Here is an 18,682-nt window from a genome sequence, read left to right on the forward strand (position 1 = left end):
GGCCGACTGAGAAATAAGATGAAAGGTTAAGGCAGATGGGAAAGCAAAATAATACTGAAATTCATGGGGAAATTGCTGTTGGCAAATGCAGGTCATCTCTTCAGGCACGTGGACTGCCTGACACTGAGTTACAGAGTTTGCCCAGCTTGGCCTCCAGGCAGAGGCAGCCTGGGCCAGGGGCAGGGCATCCAGGTGAAGTCCACTCTGGTGGGAGCAGCGGGCAGGGGATGTGCTTCTGAGAGGGAGGGGGAGGTGGAGGGCTGGGTTCCCCAGGCTCAGGTTCCTCTTCCCCTTCCTCTTTAGAGTCATGAGTGAGGGGCGGGGAGAGAGGCCAGGACTATGATGCTGGTGCAAGCACACCTCATACTGAGGAAGAGATCTGGAGTTGGGAAGTAGTTCCTCCCCTGTCCACCTCTGCTCTGCACTGTCACTACAGGAGGGTGTGTGCTTGTGTGTGTGTGAGAGACATTGCACACCAAAGGAACTGAACCCAGTATAGGGCAGTGGAAGGCGTCACCTCATGTAGGAAGTAGCATTTAATCTGAGACTTAAAGGACTGCTACTTCCTTTGATGTGATAAAGTGCCAAATGGAATCGAGAACAAATTAAACAAATTTACTTCTTCCTTCTCTAAGCTTCTTTTTTTTTTATAATATAAAACTCCTGGGAAGTGTTTCATTCAGTTATTCTGTCAACAAATATATATTAAATGCTTGTTCAATGCAAGCCACTTTACCAGGCAGGAGAATTAGGAAGATTAATCGGATGGGGCTTCAGCCTTCCAGGAGGCTTCGGATCAGATGCTGACTAAGACATCCTCATAGATAGCGGACATGCATGTTGGGGTCTGGGATGTTTGCTACTTGTTGTCGAAACAAAGTAAGAGCTCTAATTGAGCTACATAAGGGTTTTATGGGGTTCATGTGGAGAAGAAGAAACTTACTGTAAAGAGGAAGAGGTGATATTTGAGCCAAGCCTTGAATAGAGCATAGGATAGAAACAGATAGTGCCCTAGCCTTCCAAGTGGAAGAAATAGCCACGAATAAAGGCACATGGCAGGTAATCAAAGGACAGATGTTTGCAGGGATCAGCAAATAGTTCAGTGTGTCCTGTATAGTATTTGAGAATAAAGATGCTGGAAACTACCATATGACCCAGCAGTCCAACTCCTAGGCATGTACCCTGAGGAAACCAAAATTGAAAAAGACACATGTATACCTTTGTTCATTGCAGCACTATTTACAATAGCTAGAACATGGAAGCAACCTAGATCTCCATTGACAGATGAATGGATAAAGAAGTTGTGGTACATATATACAGTAGAATATTCAGTTCAGTTCAGTTGCTCAGTCGTGTCCGACTCTTTGCGACCCCATGAATCACAGCACGCCAGGCCTCTCTGTCCATCACCAACTTCTGGAGTTTACTCAAATTCATGTCCATCAAGTTGGTGATGCCATCCAGCCATCTCATCCTCTGTCGTCCCCTTCTCCTCCTGCCCCCAATCCCTCCCAGCGTCAGAGTCTTTTCCAATGAGTCAACTCTTTGCATGAGGTGGCCAAAGTATTGGAGTTTCAGCTTTAGCATCTGTCCTTCCAATGAACACCCAGGACTGATCTCATTTAGAATGGACTGGTTGGATCTCCTTGCAGTCCAAGGGACTCTCAAGAGTCTTCTCCAACACCACAGTTCAAAAGCATCAATTCTTCGGCGCTCAGCTTTCTTCACAGTCCAACTCTCACATTCATACATGACCACTGGAAAAACCATAGCCTTGACTAGACAGACCTTTGTTGGCAAAGTAATGTCTCTGCTTTTGAATATGCTATCTAGGTTGGTCATAACTTTCCTTCCAAGGAGTAAGGGTCTCTTAACTTCATGGCTGCAATCACCATCTGCAGTGATTTACTCAGCCATAAAAAGGAATGCATTTGAGTCAGTTCTAATGAGGTGGATGAATCTTGAGTCTATTATACAGAGTGGAGTAAGTCAGAAAGAGAAAGATAAATATCGTATTCTAATGCATATATACGGAATCTAGAAAAATGGGACTGAAGAATTGATTTACAGGGCAGCAGTGGAGACACAGACATAGAGAAGAGACTTATGGACATGGGGAGAGGGGAGGAGAGGGTGAGAGGTATGGAGAGAGTAACATGGAAACTTACATTACCATATGTAAAATAAATAGCCAACAGGAACATGCTGTATGTCTCAGGAAACTCAAACAGGGGCTCTGTATCAACCTAGAGGGGTGGGATGGGGAGGGAGATGGGAGGGAAGTTCAAAAGGGAGGGGATGTATTTATACCTATGGCTGATTGATGTTGAGGTTTGACAGAAAACAAAATTCTGTAAAGCCATTATCCTTCAATTAAAAAAAAATAATTAAAAGATGCTGGAAAAATCATCTTTGATGAAGCAGTGGGATCCAGACTCCTGATGGTCAGTGTAAAGGTCTGTCCACACTTTGATCAACAAAGTGCTGATAGGAGTTGCTGAGCAGATATTTAAAATAGATTAACCAACAAAGACCTAATGCATAGCACAGAGAATGCTGCTCAATACACTGTAACAACCTAAATGGGAAAAGAATTTGAAAATGATACATGTATGTGTATAACCAAATCACTTTGCTGTACACTGAAACTAACATGACATTGCTAATCAACTATGCTCCAACATAAAATAAAAATGTTTAAAAAAGCAAAACAACAACAACAACAAAAAAAACCCCAAAAACAAAACACAACCAATGTTGCTAAGCAGGAGTTATGTCCTGGGCATTTTAGAATAATCACTGCCTGGGTTGCTGGGCGCAGAGCTGGAGACAGCAGGAGTATTGAGTGTGTGCATACTAAGTCACTTTGGATATGTCCAGCTGTTTGCAACTCCTATGGCCTGTAGCCCTCCAGGCTCCTCTGCCCATGGGGTTCTCCAGGCAAGAATACTGGAATGGGTTGCCATGGTGTGTCCTGGGTATTTTAGAATAATCACTGTCTGGGTTGCAGGGCACAGAGCTTGGAGACAGTAGAAATATTGGGTAGCTTTGGACTAGTCCATGTTAGAAGTTCTGATTATCAGCATTGGAAGCAAGAGTAGAGAAGTGGGTAGATTCCAGGGGTCACCCCAGCAGTGCTCCAAGTCCTGTGAACACAGGAAGAAAAGTCAGGGGACCGCTTACTCATGATGGGATCTGATCAAGGTAGATGCAGAGGAAGCTCATGGCTATGGAAGACAGGCCCCAGGGGGACAGAGCTGTGAGGTTCCCAAGTGTAGGATGTCAGGCTACATCCTGTGTGATTGGGGAATGGAAGGGTTGGTAAGAGAAGAGACTGGAGCAGGTGGGCTGGTGCTCAGTGAGGCCAGTGGGTCTGGTAGGAACACGAGGGCTTGGAAGCCCTCTCTGTTGGGCCTTGTCTCATCATATAAAAATTAGGTTCTACCATCGAACTTATGATTACCAGTCGGGGGAGGGAAAGAGGGGAGAAAAAGATAGTTAGAGAGTTTGGGATGATGTACACACAGCTAGAATTAAAATGGATAGCCAAGAAGGACTTACTGTATAGCACATGGAACTCTGCTCAGTGTTCTGTGGCAGCCTGGATGGGAGGGGAGTTTGGGGGAGGACGGATACATGTATATGTACGGCTGAGTCCATTCACTGTCCACCTGAAACTATCAGAACACTGTTAATCGACTATACTCCAAGATAAAATACAGAGTTTCAATTAAAAAAAAAATCAGTTCTACCAAAAGCAGAAGCAATAAGAAAAGTAAAACCCAGAGAGCCAGACTTAAAGACGAACTTGTAATCCTGAAGAAGCCAGATCAGAGCAGCATTCGGAGCCTCTGGAAGCAGGTCTCTCCTGCGAGTTGTCCCCTCCTGAGGTGCCAGCATTCCGCCCTTACTGCTTGGACTTCATGACTTTCTTGTTCTCAGAAAGAGAAAGGAGCTTATTAAATGAAGTGGCTGCCAAGTGTATTTTAAGATGAACAAAGCCTAGATCATTTTTTTTCCCTTGCCACATACCATAATAATTGTATGAAGGGCAGGTTTATTTGGTTTGCATTATGATTTTTTCCCCTAAGCTTAATTACAGTGTTAAAAAGGCAACTGCAATTGAAAGAAACAAGCTCCATGGTCATGGAGACCAGCATGACCATTTTGGGTTTGAAACACAGTTTCTTTGTGCAGGGAATTAATTGTATGAGAAACTTTGGGGCTTATATAAAACACATTTTTATGAAAATAAACTTGAACAGTCATTAAAATGAATAGTTTTTAAATAAGACTCAAACTGCATGGTGGTGCCAAGGAATTTTAGATGCCTTCTTTATTGGCCTTGTTTTGGGTTCAACTCTGCATTTTCTAAGACAATATCAGGGCCATGGAGGTAAGTCTTAGCTTATAATTGAGAATCAAATGTATAATTCCAGTGATAGATTATTAGAGGAAATAAAGGAATAAAAAGCTTGAATCGTATTTAGTTCTAAATACCTTCATGAATAAGTAATTCTATGTTGAAGAATCCAACATGTTAGCAGGAAGCATTGCCTAGTAGTTTGGCCTCAGACCAAGGAACCAATTAATAGAACTCAGCATCCCAACTTTGGGACACTCCCTGGGCAACTTATAAATCAGAAATGTGAGATGATCCCCACTTTCTCATCTGCCAGCATTGAAGAGGAGCATCTCTGGCTTAGAGATCTGTGTACTTCAGGGGCACGTTCAGAGCTGAGCTCTCAGCCTGGCTACGCTACTCTGAAACCTGAGTGGCTTAAACAAGGCACTTCCCAGGGTTCATCAGAGGTGAGAAAAGCAACTGTGGACTTGCAGGGGTGGCCCGTACAGCTGTGTTCAGAAATGTTGGAGAGGGTCAGAGTTTGATACTTGTGTGCTCAGTATTCTCTCCTTTCCTCATTTCTTCTTGGGAAGGTAGAGCTGGTGCAAGTGAGGCTCAGCTGTGTGGGCTCCACTCCTGTTCCAGGGCAGATGGGAAAGTGACATCCTTTTTAATTGGTGGGAACTTGAGCTCATGGTCCCCAGTCCTTGGAAGAATGCCTCACTGCTTTCCACACCCCCCACCACCCACACACACATGGTTCCTACCCCACCAAATCACTAACATTTTTCCTCTCCTTAAAGGCATATTTTCCTCCCTGCATGGAGATCCTTGTAATTATTTAGACAAAACCTTCCATAAGGAGAAAGAAGGGAGGCTCTTGGAGTTGTGGACAGAATGGATAAGAAGAGTGTTTCTCCTCTGGTTTTATATTGAGGTACATAATTTAACTGATGGCCCATTGACTTCAGTTTCAGAGCACATCATGACACCATTTTGTATTGCCCACGGGGCTGTTGTGAGTTCTCAGCGAAGCAATGCTTCATTCTGCAGAGCAGGACCCTTCCCTACCCACTTCCTTGGTTCCCTGCTTCTGGTTCTTACTGGGATTGATCAGAGAGACCCAGTGGCACTCAGAGGCCTCCAGAATGGTGGCAATTTGTGTAGTGAAGTGAGAGCGCCCGGATGGTAGCTGTCAGGCAGCAGAGAGCTCTTGGGGTGGTGGTGATGTCTCTCCTATATCCTCCAGGTGCAGTCTGAGCTGCTGGAAGGAGGTCTTCACTTCTGTGAAGGGTAGTGGAACACTCTTAGCACTGCTGGCCTCTGGCCACATTCTTCCTACAATTTGACTCCATCTCCCCACTGTGGTGTAGACTGTGGTGTGATGGTCTGACACATTTGTGCCATGGCACCTACAGCAGGGCCCCTTGGAAAAGTAAAACTGCTTAGGTGACTCTCTCCTATCCTTAGTTGTGGGGCCGACCCCCCATCCCCACATCAACTGCTCTAGAGTGAGAGCCAGGGGAAGGGACCCAGGGAAAGACAAGAAATGCGATAGGTGCTTGGGAAGACTTCCAGTGATTTTTTTTCCTTGATGAAAACACATTTGGACCTAGAAGGTCTGAGGTGCCTTTTCGGCTGGCCCCCCAAAAGCATGACTAGAGACATGAAAGCTTGACACGTCCCTTCTTTTTTAGCAGCATGGCTCAGTGAATCCATTCAAACCCATTAAGATTTTCAGAGTGACAGGAGGAGAAAATCCTTCCAGTGAACACTCTTCAGATACTGTGACCGAACACCATTTCCCTGGACCTGGACCATTTTCTCGTTTTGAAAATCCCATCAATTGCAATCCTTTCCTCGAGGCTGAGCATCTGGCTTTTAACTTTCCTTTTTTTTTGACACAAAAGCCTATAGCAAAGGCGTGTAGATATATGAATTACATACCTGTTAGTAACACCGTGTTGCCCCATGTTTAAGAGGTAATGTGGAAAGCGTTTTCAATTTTTTCTGGGTTTGTAAATCTACAGAGATAATTATCCTTCAAAAGAGTGGGAGCAGCCACCAGGGTCAGGAAACTTGGCTCGCAGACCTGGACCCTGCTCCTAACTAGTCTTGTGATCCTTGTTTGTAGGATTCTCAAGTGAAATTGTGTGTGTGTGTGTGAAAGATGTCTTAAGCAAACTGTTTTTCTGTGGGAGCACAATTGAATTAAAAAAAATTCTAAATTAAGCACATCTTCTCCAGGAGCACATCTGTTGCACAGAATGGGGCCCATTCCATCAATACAGTTGCCTGCAGAGCTATGAAGTCATCCCCATCTTATTCCTGAAACCAAAAATGAGGATAACAGGCCAGTATTAAATATTAAAGTTTTTCACATCTTGCTGCTCTCTTCCAGAGGACACAGAGAACACTGACATATTTTCTGGAGCTCAGGTGGATAGCTAATGGACTGGAGAAGCTTTCAACTCAACTGGAGCGATACATAAAGGGAAAACTTAATTACAGTTAGGATTCAGTGGGTTATAACTGGATAAACAAGTAGCCTCTGTATTTCGAAGTATCTAAGACACTATTGATCGTAAGATGCACCATTATTTTATGTACCTCTGAGGAGAGAAAGTGCTGCCAAATTAAACTATGGCCACATTGCTTGATGACTTAGAATTGTAATTTTATACTTGTTGAAAGAGCTCTTTAAGGCTTAAGTGCGTACAGCAAAAGGAAAATATAAGCAGAATACATTGGCTGCAGTATTCCTAACCTGTTTTCACAAGATGGGCCCTTCTGAATGCCTCTCTGACTTAGGGTTACTGCTGTCTGTGGTTCTCTATACCTCCTTCCCTCACACTGAGAGCAGTGATGATGAGCTTTTCTATCCCAGAGCACTACTTTACTGATCTGATGTTTTCTAACCCAGATGTCTATTTACAAGTTATAGAGCTAGTGCTCCCTTCATCTTAGCAGAGGTAAGAATCCAGGGGTCCTTAAGTGGTTTGTTAACTGAAAGGCTAAGGTTTGCAATTATGTGAACTTGGCCACTGGAACAACAGCCGAGTATGCTCATGTGACAATGCCACCATCTCCATCTTGTTCAGCAGTAATTATAAGATGCCACCACCAACATCATGAGGGCTGCCTGGCAAGTTGCTTTCTTCTTCCTTCCTGCTGAATCTCAGCCTTTATTTGTAGGACAGTCTCAGGTATACAACTCACCCAATGCAATGAGTGAATGAGGATGCCTGATATTGTACATGGCCATGCCCTGTGAGTTCATTCCATGGAAATGAGAAGTCAAAGAGAGGGTGAAGCATAGATTCTTGCCATTGAAGACACATTGGTAATATGTAAGACTGTACCCATTGGTTGGAGAAGGCAATGGCACCCCACTCCAGTACTCTTGCCTGGAAAATCCCATGGACGGAGGAGCCTGGTAGGCTGCAGTCCATAGGGTCGCGAAGAGTCAGACATGACTGAGAGAATTCACTTTCACTTTTCACTTTCATGCACTGGAGAAGGAAATGGCAACCCACTCCATTGTTCTTTCCTGGAGAATCCCAGGGACGGCGGAGCCTGGTGGGCTGCCGTCTCTGGGGTCGCACAGAGTTGGACACGACTGAAGCAACTTAGCAGCAGCAGCAGCAGTACCCATTGGTAATATGTAGTTCAAGGAATGATCTGGCTTGACTAGCTCCTGATTCTGAAGCCTTAGCCAATCCCCTTTCTGTCTAACATGTTACCTTGTGTTGGGCTCTGTCACAACACATCTTTGTGTCTGCTGTGACCCCTTTGAGAGCAGCACCTGTATCTATTCCTCTTTGTAACCCAGTGCCCGGAGCAGTGCCTAGGCTTCAGTAGACTTTGGCTGAACATTTGTCAAAAGACTGAAGATGGAGAGGATGGGACGGCAAGATCAGCCAGGTTTAGAGATGATGGAGTTTTCCTGTTTGACCTGAAGTGGAGGCTATGGGACAGGGAGCAGTGGAAAGTTGGAGCACTAGTGAAGGGCTGGTGCCAGGGCCTGGGGGTATCACCAGGAGGAAGCTTATTGGGCAGCACAGAACCCAACAAAAACTATTCAAAGACTATTTCAGAGCACCTACGTGTACTGCATATTGAGTCATAGATGACAATTTATGTGGCAAAATGAATTGATCAATATTACCCATGTAGCTGATAAGATTATCCAAATAGAGAAACTGATACACCTGTTCAAAGAGGCTATTTTTAATAGTAACAGTTATTTATTCATTCAAAGATTCTACTAAGACTAATATAGTAGCTGTGGACCAGGCACTGAGGGCATGTGGATGAAGTGATGGGAACGTCGCTCAGTTGTGTCTGATTCTTTGCGATTCCATGGACGATATGTTCCCATAGTCCAAGGAATTCTCCAGGCCAGAATACTGGAGTGGGTAACCTTTCCCCTCTCCAGGGGATCTTTCCAATCTAGGGATCAAACCCAGGTCTTCCATATTGCAGGCAGATTTGTTATCTGGTGAGCCACAAGGGATTGGGTAGCCTATCCTTTGTCAAGGGGATCTTCCCGACCCAGGAATTGAACAGGGATCTCTGAATTGCAGGTGGATTCTTTACCAACTGAGCTATGAGGGAAGCCCCATATGTGGATGAGTAATGCATAATTAGTCTTTGGGTAGATAAACATGTAAAGGCTTGTGTAAGATAGAGTATTTAGGATTCACTGTACTTTATTCAGAGTGCTATGGGGGTACAAGCGAGTGTTCATCTCTCCATGAGTAGATCAAAGAAAATTCCTTAGGGCCAAGATGATTCTTAAAATATTTACAGACAAGACAGAGATAATTGTCCTCTATAGAAGTATTTCCTGCAGAAGACTGGTATCCCTTAAAAAAGAGTTCTTTGGTTAATTAAGTTTAGAAAATGGTTCATACTCCATTCACATCTTGGAATTCATGGTGTGTGTTAGCATATTAAAGTTCCTTCAAGATCAGTAGTAAACACAAATAAACGAACAAGCAACAAACAGAATGCCAACTTATTTGGTTTAATCTACCTTTTTTTAAAGTTAGTTGGCCATGGAAACTTTCTGTGGTAGAATATCTTTTAATATCTTAACACCTATTAATATCTCCTGCTTCTTAATATCTTCACAGTATAGCTTAGACAACAATTCATGCTTGATTTAGGTGGGAGCTTGGTTGAAAACAGTGGGCATTGGATATTCTTTCTAATACTGTGAGTTTCTGCTCAGAGTTCTCATGAAGAACTGATATTTTTTGTTGCATGTGAGTGAATACATGTGTTCATAAGCATGATTTATGTCTTTCGGTATCCAAAATTCTCTTCACAAAGGCCAAAAGAACGTATACCATCTGCCTCAAATGCCATATAACTTGAGTGAGAATGACCACTGTATTGGTATCAACTGTTGTTGCACCCCAAATGATGTTTATGAAATAATGTAAATACTGGAAAAATGCATACACTTGGGATGCTGTCCCTCTTGAGAACTTCTGCTGAGTAGATTAAGGGCTTCTAAGACATTCTGGCTAGCTGCAATGCTTTATTAGGCTTTACTTTTGTATGTACTTTTGGTATCTATGCAGAAATCACTTGTCAAATACCCTGGAGATTTTTTCATCTCCATGTTTGAATATTGTAATGTTTGAAATAAAGTGGACCCCTATGTTATACTGCAAAATTCAGTTTTAACTGAGCAATAAAAATAAATGTTCACCAATAAACTCATTCTGAAGATTCTATTGTGCCCAGATGGTTTGAAATGGCTTTGGCTTTTTGATGACCAGTAAGTATTCTGCATTGGGACACACCAGTTCAACTTGTCTGTAAAGTCAAGTCTCATTTCCCTAACCCATGTTTCCAGTTTAACCAGAAATATATTCTGATTAGTAGACCCATATGCAGTGTTCAATTCTATTGATTGATTGATTGGCTGAGTGCACTAAAATATGGACTGGGTCATCTGTAGTCTTCCAAATGCCCAGTCCGCTTCTTTTACTCCACGAAGAGATTGTATTGCAGAGTTTAGCAAAGCATTGCAGCCCATGACCAGGAAAACATCAGAAGTGATTTCTCTGTGATTGAGATGTGGCTTTAGGACTGACACTATTTCCTTTGTGTGCATTTGGGTAAAGAGAAGTTTTTCGAGAACTATTTGTTAAGTGAATTTGGCAAATGAGTGAATGCATGCGTGCCTGCCAGGTCATGGCAAGCGACATTCAGACTTGAGCTTCTTGTACATCAGAAGGTAGATCTGTGGATTTCTGAGGCAGGACAGCACCCTCCCCTTGATGTACACGCTTATCATAAAACTGATGAGAGATATTCAGTGAGTCCTCAGGATAGCTAGACCTGAAAACATTTCCTTTCCCCTTCCTTCCAAAGTGTGTTCCCCTGGACAGCCCTCCACCCAAGCCCTGACTGGGAAAAGTGCCAGGAGGGAGGAGTCGGTGAGCAAGGCTTGAAAGGCATCTAAGGGTAATGAGAAAAACACGTCTCACTGCGCACACGGCTCTTTCTGCCTCGGCTTCGCCTGTGTAAGCTCGTGGGAGCGGCTGAAAAGCACATTCTTTAAAATCCTGGCCCTTAAAAGGAATGCAAGTTGGACTGCAATGTCAGCTTGGCTCTGCTTGGACTGCAGGACAGTTCTTTCATTGCTGACTTTTTGACATGGTAAAACCCAGACCCTTCCTTGCACTTGGGGGATGGTTCATAGAACTGATGCAATTTCAAGCCCTTACTCCGTCCAACTGTATTGGATTTTTATCACAATACAAAGATTTTACAAATTGCATTTCTATCCTTCCTCTTTGGCTTCCTCGCCCTCATCTCAGAACCATGTCTTATCCGGAACCAGACGCATTAGATGTCCAAGTAAGCCTTTGCTCTGGACCCTGGGGTCAGGCAAGTCACATCCATTTCTTTCCACTGTTTAAAAAGCCGGCCTGAGCCTGCACCACACTTGCCCGCAGCAGGTTGGGTCAGGCTGTGGGTGGCCAGAGCATGAGCTCACCCCCTTGTCTCACTGCCCAGCTCACATCTCATCTTGCTGAACTGTCACTTGCTTAGTTAAATCTGAGTTCCTGAAACATCATTCTTCAGCTATTTTCATCTTGGGAGATTTGAAGCACTTCTTCAAATGTATTCCAACTCTGTTTGGAAATTCAGCTTTGCTGACTTCTGACCTTTCATGAGGTCCCCTGAGTTTAATTGCCTGCTGTTACTTTAGAATTGATCAGACATCACTGCTTCCTTTTCCTTGCATGTGGAAACATAGACTGTGACTCCTACAGACAAGGGGCTTCATATTGCCTTTGCTCATCCCTGCCCTGGATTTCCATGGACAGACTAAGTGCCTCTGAGCAAGGAAGCACATTGATCCATTGGGTGAGTTTCTCAAAGAAAGGGCTGGTCCAACATTTTCATAGGCAGACATTCATTAGATAACTGCCTTATGGAAGATACTCAAAACTGGTCTGCCAAGACCACTGCCCATAAAGTGGAGCCTAGATTTAGACAAAAGTTTCATTTGTTCATTCATTTTTTGGGTGTCCTTTGTCCTAGCACTGCAGTAGAGAGTAAGTGGGTAATAAGAACAGACAGTCTACCTTTTAGGGGTTTAGACTGAAGGTGAAATAAGATGTGCATACTCACAGCAAAGTTATTTCCCAACAGGATATAACTGTGAGTTATCACAAGCAAAGTGTCTGGGTTCATGGGAAGGAGGAGGAAGTATGGCTGGGAATGAAACAAACATGATATACAGTGTATCCTGGGCAGTAACTAGGTAAAGCTTCTGCAGAGCCCAAGGCAGACAGAGAAAGGTGTCTCCAGCTTTAAGAAACTTACAGTCAATTGAAGGGGAGGAGATGCATGCAGGGCACTGTGAATCCTGAGACTGTGAGCTGTGGCTGGCTGGCACTGTCCAATTAGCCCCAGTCCTCTGTTCCTCCCACATCATGGTGGGCAAATGACCCCTGGAAATGATACTTCCAGAAAGATTCTCATCTCCATTTCCAGCCACACCTAGCTGGAACAACCAGGAAAAACTGAGAATCACCTTAGCTTTGGAGACCATTTTCCATCCTTGTATCTTTCTCCAAACCAGATTCTAGCCGTTTCCATTTTCCAGGTTTCTAAGTGACTTTGATTTTTCAATATAGTTACAAGTGTCTTGGGCTTTACGTTTAATGAAATGGCTTTTAAATAAGTGCAGAGACACTAGAGAAAAGGGCATGGCAGATTTTCACCTTATCTCCCTAGCCATTAACCATGGGTCCTTCCTTGCCTGATCGCTGGAGTACTGCTGGGGCACAGGGAGGCGCTGTCTGCAGCAAGAGGGGGCAAGACTTTAGGAATTTGCATTGTGAGTGTGACTTTCTTTAGTTTTTTTTTTTATTTTGTTGAAGTATAGTTGATTTACAATGTTGTGTTAATTTCTGCTATACAGCAAAGTGATTTCAGGTATACATATAAATTTTTTTTCATATTCCTTTCTATTATGGTTTATTATAGAATGCTGAATACAGTTCCTTGTGCTATACAGTAGGCCCTTACTGTTTATCCACTCTATGTATAAAAATTTGCACCTTCTAATCCCAAGCTCCCAATCCATCCCTTCCCCACCCCTGCCTACCCCCTTTGAATTTCTTTAGTTTTCAGTAGGAATAGCTATGTGTTCCTGTCACAGAGGGCTTCCCTTATAGCACAGTTGGTAAAGAATCTGCCTGCAATGCAGGAGACCTGGGTTTGATCCCTGGGTCGGGAAGATTCCCTGGAGAAGGGAATGGCAACCCACTCCAGTGTTTTTGCCTGGAGAATCCCAGGGACAGGCTACCATCCATGGGATCTCAAAGAGTCAGATATGACTTAGCGACTAAACCACCACCACCTGTCACAGAAGTGGGCTGTCATATTTTCGGTTCTCCCCATGAATGGTTTTGTTGTGGGAAATTGCCAGGTGGAAGGGATGTGGGTGCTATGCTCCTGCACATGTCCTTTGGAAGTCCTCACATCTTATCTTTTTATCATGCCTTACTCCTGTATGTCTGTGCACAGGCTTAGATACACACTCAGACACATTTGGTCCAGAAGCACATAATTTCACTAGGCCATTTTGCAAAATCAGGTCTGTAAAGTCAATGCAGTGTTGTGACAAAGCCCTGGCTGGGAGATTGGGAGGCTTCAGTTATGGTCCTGGTTTTTATCCCAGTGTGGCTCTGAGCAAGTGCTTTTCCCTTTTGCCTCTTATATTTCTCAACTGTACTATTAGGTGTTCAACAGTGCAACCTTCAGGGGCTTTCTATGATCCTAAGGATCTTTCTCCCTATCTTATTGCCCTTTCCTGATACGGCAAAGGTTGGATGTTGACAGAGACCAGATCTCAGGTCCCTCTGAGTCTAGAGTGAGAGTGGAAATGAAAGTGTCAATATGGTAAGTCATCTCTTGTAGTGGGTGTTGGAGCCAAAGCTGCCATTTAAAGTCTAAATGTGTTGTCTGTCAGTTAGCTCCTAGGAAACCATGGCAGTACCTCACTGGGCTGGGGCATGGGAGAGGGACATCAAGGAGGCAGGGCCACTATAGTGCCCACACCTGCAGGGAGCTTTAATTATTTCTAGACTCAATTTGCACATATGGGCTGATTTCATTCAGGATGGAAAATGGAGTAAGTCCTGACCTTTCACATTCCTTGCTAGAAAAGAGGAAATCTGCCATTTTTCTTTAATGAGCAGTATGTTTTCCTTCCTCGGTGAAATGCCGAATGTTCCAGAATGAATCATTTAAAACACACTTAAACCAGATCCAGGAGATTTTCAAGTAGAGTTAGAATGCAATAGTTTCTCCATAGGATGTACTTGAGGGCCAGGATTGCTCAAGGGTAAAAGCAGTTGAGACTTACATTATAATCCATGAAACCCAGAAGAATTGGACTTACTAAGAACCTCAAAGAGATGTGAATAAATCTTTCTTTTTTAAGTTCAAGAGTAAAAAAAAAAAGGTCACCCAAATCAATAACCTCATCATAATAGCAGAAGATACACTGAGCAAGTTGTGACTTCTGGGAGGAAAACACGTCTCAGCCCTTCTGCCCTCTGGTTCCATGATCCATGTAACTCTTCCTGGTAACTGATTTGGAGCTTTTGCAGTATAACTTTTCTGTCCTAATCATGAGTTTTTCCATCCATCGGTTCATCCTTCCACCCCTCCATCCATCCATCCATCCATCCATCCATCCATTTATCCCATTAATCCATCCATCTACCCCTTCCATCCAAGTAGCAAACATACCCTGAACACTTATTCTATGTCATGTGCTAATCTAGGTGATGGGAGAAGATTATATAATGGACACTTCCTGGTTTCCTCCTCAGGATTTAATACCCTCATTTCTTCTGCCAAGAATAAATTTTCCATGGAAGTAGTTTAAAAGGGATTGCCGCATCTCCAAGTATAGGTGTAACTCAGATGAACTGGATCAGTGAATCACATTGACACCACACCATCCTCTCAGCAGCTAGTCACAGTGATTAATTTGATGAGGGCTCCTCAGCCTTATAAGGTTATTAAAGGTCATCAGGAGTCAACCCAAAGACTGTTGCTTGAGATATCACTTATATGGGCCTCTCTCTTCCTCTGTATAAGAACCTGGAAGCACATGAAGAGACTGTGAATAGCCATCTGGTAATGATCAGGGAGAGCCTGCTGATGTTAGAGCCAAGGCCAAAAAGCTTTAGCTGAGCATTTGACAGTTAGAACTCTGGACCTGGTCACGTCCCTTGAGCCTTTCAATCAAGTTTTGCCTGCAGCCACACCTAATTCAGTTATGGGGGCCAATAAATCCCTTTTAATGTTCAAGCCAGTTTGAGATGAATTCTGTTACTTACAGCTAAAAGCATCCTAACAGATGCAGAAGCAGGCAGCAGTCCCCAACCTTTTTGGCACTAGGGACTGGTTCCATGGAAGATAATTTTTCCATAGACTGGGGAAGGGGGATGATTTAAGGAAGATTCAAGCACATTATACTCACTGTGCACTTTCCTTCTAATTTCTTGCTGCCACTGATCTGACAGGAGGTACTATTCTGTGGCCTGGATGTTGGGGACCCCTGATTGTAGAGGTTAAGAGCTCAGATTCTGAAATGAAAAAGAGCTTGAACCAGCTGCTTTGGTTTGAATCTCAGTTTCACCACCCAGTAGCTTCAATGGCCTTATCATGCCTCATTTTCTTTATCAGTAAAATGGATATAATATTTCTTCTTCTGAAAATTGTTATAAGAATCAAGTTACAATGTAAAAGCACTTAAACTGGTGCTTGGCACATAGTAAATGCTGCCGCTGCTGCTAAGTCGCTTCAGTTGTGTCCAACTCTGTGCGACCCCATAGATGGCCTCCTACTAGGCTCCTCTGTCCCTGGGATTCTCCAGGCAAGAACACTGGAGTGGGTTGCCATTTCCTTCTCCAATGCATGAAAGTGGAAAGTGAAAATAAAGTTGCTCAGTCGTGTCCGACTCTTAGCGACCTCATGGACTGCAGCCTACCAGGCTCCTCCATCCATGGGATTTTCCAGGTAAGAGTACTGGAGTGGGGTGCCATTGCCTTCTCCAATAGTAAATGCTGCTGCTGCTGCTAAGTCACTTCAGTCGTGTCTGACTCTGTGCGACCCCATAGACGGCCTCCTACCAGGCTCCCCCGTCCCTGGGATTCTCCAGGCAAGAACACTGGAGTGGGTTGCCATTTCCTTCTCCAGTGCATGAAAGAGAAAATTGAAAGTGAAGTCGCTCAGTTGTGTGGACTGCAGCCTACCAGGCTCCTCCATCCATGTGATTTTCCAGGCAAGAGTACTGGAGTAGGGTGCCATTGCCTTCTCCAATTCTCAAAACTGCTGCTGCTGCTGCTGCTGCTAAGTCACTTCAGTTGTGTCTGACTCTGTGTGACCCCATAGACGGCCTCTTACCAGGGTCCTCTGTCCCTGGGATTCTCCAGGCAAGAACACTGGAGTGGGTTACCATTTCCTTCTCCAATGCATGAAAGTGAAAAGTGAAAGTAAAGTTGTTCAGTTGTGTCCGACTCTTAGCGACCTCATGGACTGCAGCCTACCAGACTCCTCCGTCCATGGGATTTTCCAGGCAAGAGTACTGGAGTGGGGTGCCATCACCTTCTCCGATAGTAAATGCTACATAATGTCTAAAAAACAAGAAGAGAATGAAGCAGTGAAAAATACCTGGTGTCCACTCTAAAGAAGCGTAGTCTCCCTTCTGGGTGCCACCTCTGTGGATAGGCGGCACCTGATGATAGTACCTTCTCAGTGAAGAATTCTCTGCAAAAACTATAAGGAGTTTTTGAGCAAAATGCAAAACTTCTCCACCAATCAGAACCATCAATTAGCTTTGTAACTGTGTACATGAATAGTACACAGTTATACTGAGTAGTAACGAATAGTATCACTTTCATCAAGAGTGGAAGCTATTAAGCTTGTGATGGTAGTATAGTAAGGCTGTCACACTGTATCTTCTAGTTGTTATGATATTGCTTGCATACAACAGCCTATTTCTCTCTCTCATGTTGACCCATTGTATCAATATCCCTGTGTGATGAAGACATGGTAGATGTGTGGCATGGCCATGCCCTGGTAAGTTGTCTAACTAGTGTTAGTTTCTCAGTTGTGTCTGACTCTTTGCTACTTCATGGACTGCAGCCCTCCAGGCTCCTCTGTCCATGGAATTCTCCAGGCAAGAATACTGGAGTGGGTAGCCATGGCCTTCTCCGGGGGCTCTTCCCAACCCAAGCATTGAACCTGAGTCTCTTGCATTGTAGGCAGATTCTTTACCATCTGAGCCACCAGGGAAGCCCCAGGTTGTTTATAAAGACAGTGCAAAAAATGTCCTATCTGTCACTATGACATGGTGTCCGTGACATAATAATTGGTATACTTGTGTGTCACCATAATAGATGGTGCCTGTCATTATGACATGAAATACCTGTCTGCCAAGATGTCATTATAGTCTTTTTCCATCATGAGGACAGTGCATGTCGGTTATGGTGACCTGGTATACCTGTCATATATACAGGCTTATCATATATAGAAAGGAGTACCTCCCCTTCTCACGCTCTATAACCAATGAGTCACCAAGTCCTATGGCATCACTTCCGAAATGTCTTCTAGCCTGACCCCTCCTTTCCATCCCCACTGCTTCTGTTACAGGTATGGTTTTGAACTCCCTGACTCCTAGTTAATCCATTCTTAGCTCTACATCAGAAAGATCATTCTGACACAGATTGATAATGTCAGCCATTTTCCTAAGATCTAAATAGGTAAATGTACTTCATATTTTCCAAATACAGTAAATTCTCACACTCTCATTCTAGGTTCTCCAGGATTTGGTTCCAACCAATCTTTTTCTAGGTTTTTGTTGTTGTTCAGTTGCTCAGTCTTGTTCAACTCTTTTCGACCCCATGGGCTGCAGCATGCCAGGCTTCCCTGTTCTTCATCACCTCCCAGAGCTTGCTCAAACTCATGTTGACTCGGTGATGCCATCTAACCATCTCGCCCCCTGTGTCCCCTTCTCCTCCTGCCTTCAATCTTTTCCAGCATCAGGGTCTTTTCTCATGAGTTGGCTCTTCCCATCAGGTGGCCAAAGCACTGGAACTTCAGCTTCAGCATCAATCCTTCTAATGAATATTCAGAATTGTTTTCCATTAGGATTGACTGGTTTGATCTCCTTGCAATCCAAGGGACTCTCAAGAGTCTTCTCCAGCACCACAGTTCAAAAGCATCAATCCTTTGGCACTGTTTAAGATGTCCAATGTGATGATTTGATATATGCGTATCTTGCAAAGTGATTACCACAGAAAGGTTTATTAACACATCCATCACTTTACATAGTAATTGTTTTTGTTTGTTTGTTTGTTTGTAACTTTGTGGTGAGAACATTGCTACTTTCTTAGCAACTTTCAAGTATACAATACAGTATTGTTGTCTATAGTTGTCATTAAGTTATCTATAGTTATCGTTTGATTCCAAGAACTTATTTATATTATAATTAGAAATTTGTACCCTATGACTAATATTTTCCCATTTTTTTCCCCACCTTCCAACAATCTAATTTTATGAGTTTGGTTTTTTTAAGATTCCACATTTAAGTGAGATTATCCAGTACTTTTCTTTCTTTATCTGACTTACTTCACTTATCTTCATGCCCTCAAGGTCCATCCACATTGTTACAAGTGGTAGAATTTCCTACTTTTTTGTTATTGAATGATATTCCAAGGCAATGGCACCCCACTCCAGTACTCTTGCCTGGAAAATCACATGGACAGAGGGCCTGGTGGGCTG

At 43.5% G+C, this 18,682-nt stretch overlaps 1 long non-coding RNA gene across 1 annotated transcript; it reads right to left on the minus strand.

Moving 5' to 3' along the window:
- Positions 1–14,719: 14,719 nt before the first annotated feature.
- Positions 14,720–16,863, minus strand: LOC139185823 (uncharacterized). The gene is made up of 3 exons (XR_011569369.1): positions 16,571–16,863; positions 15,378–15,483; positions 14,720–14,995 (listed from the first exon to the last, which is right to left on the minus strand). It is a non-coding gene; the product is annotated as an uncharacterized lncRNA (long non-coding RNA).
- Positions 16,864–18,682: the final 1,819 nt, after the last annotated feature.

The sequence above is a fragment of the Bos indicus genome, chromosome 11 (genome assembly GCF_029378745.1).
Source record: "Bos indicus isolate NIAB-ARS_2022 breed Sahiwal x Tharparkar chromosome 11, NIAB-ARS_B.indTharparkar_mat_pri_1.0, whole genome shotgun sequence".
NCBI lineage: Eukaryota > Metazoa > Chordata > Mammalia > Artiodactyla > Bovidae > Bos > Bos indicus.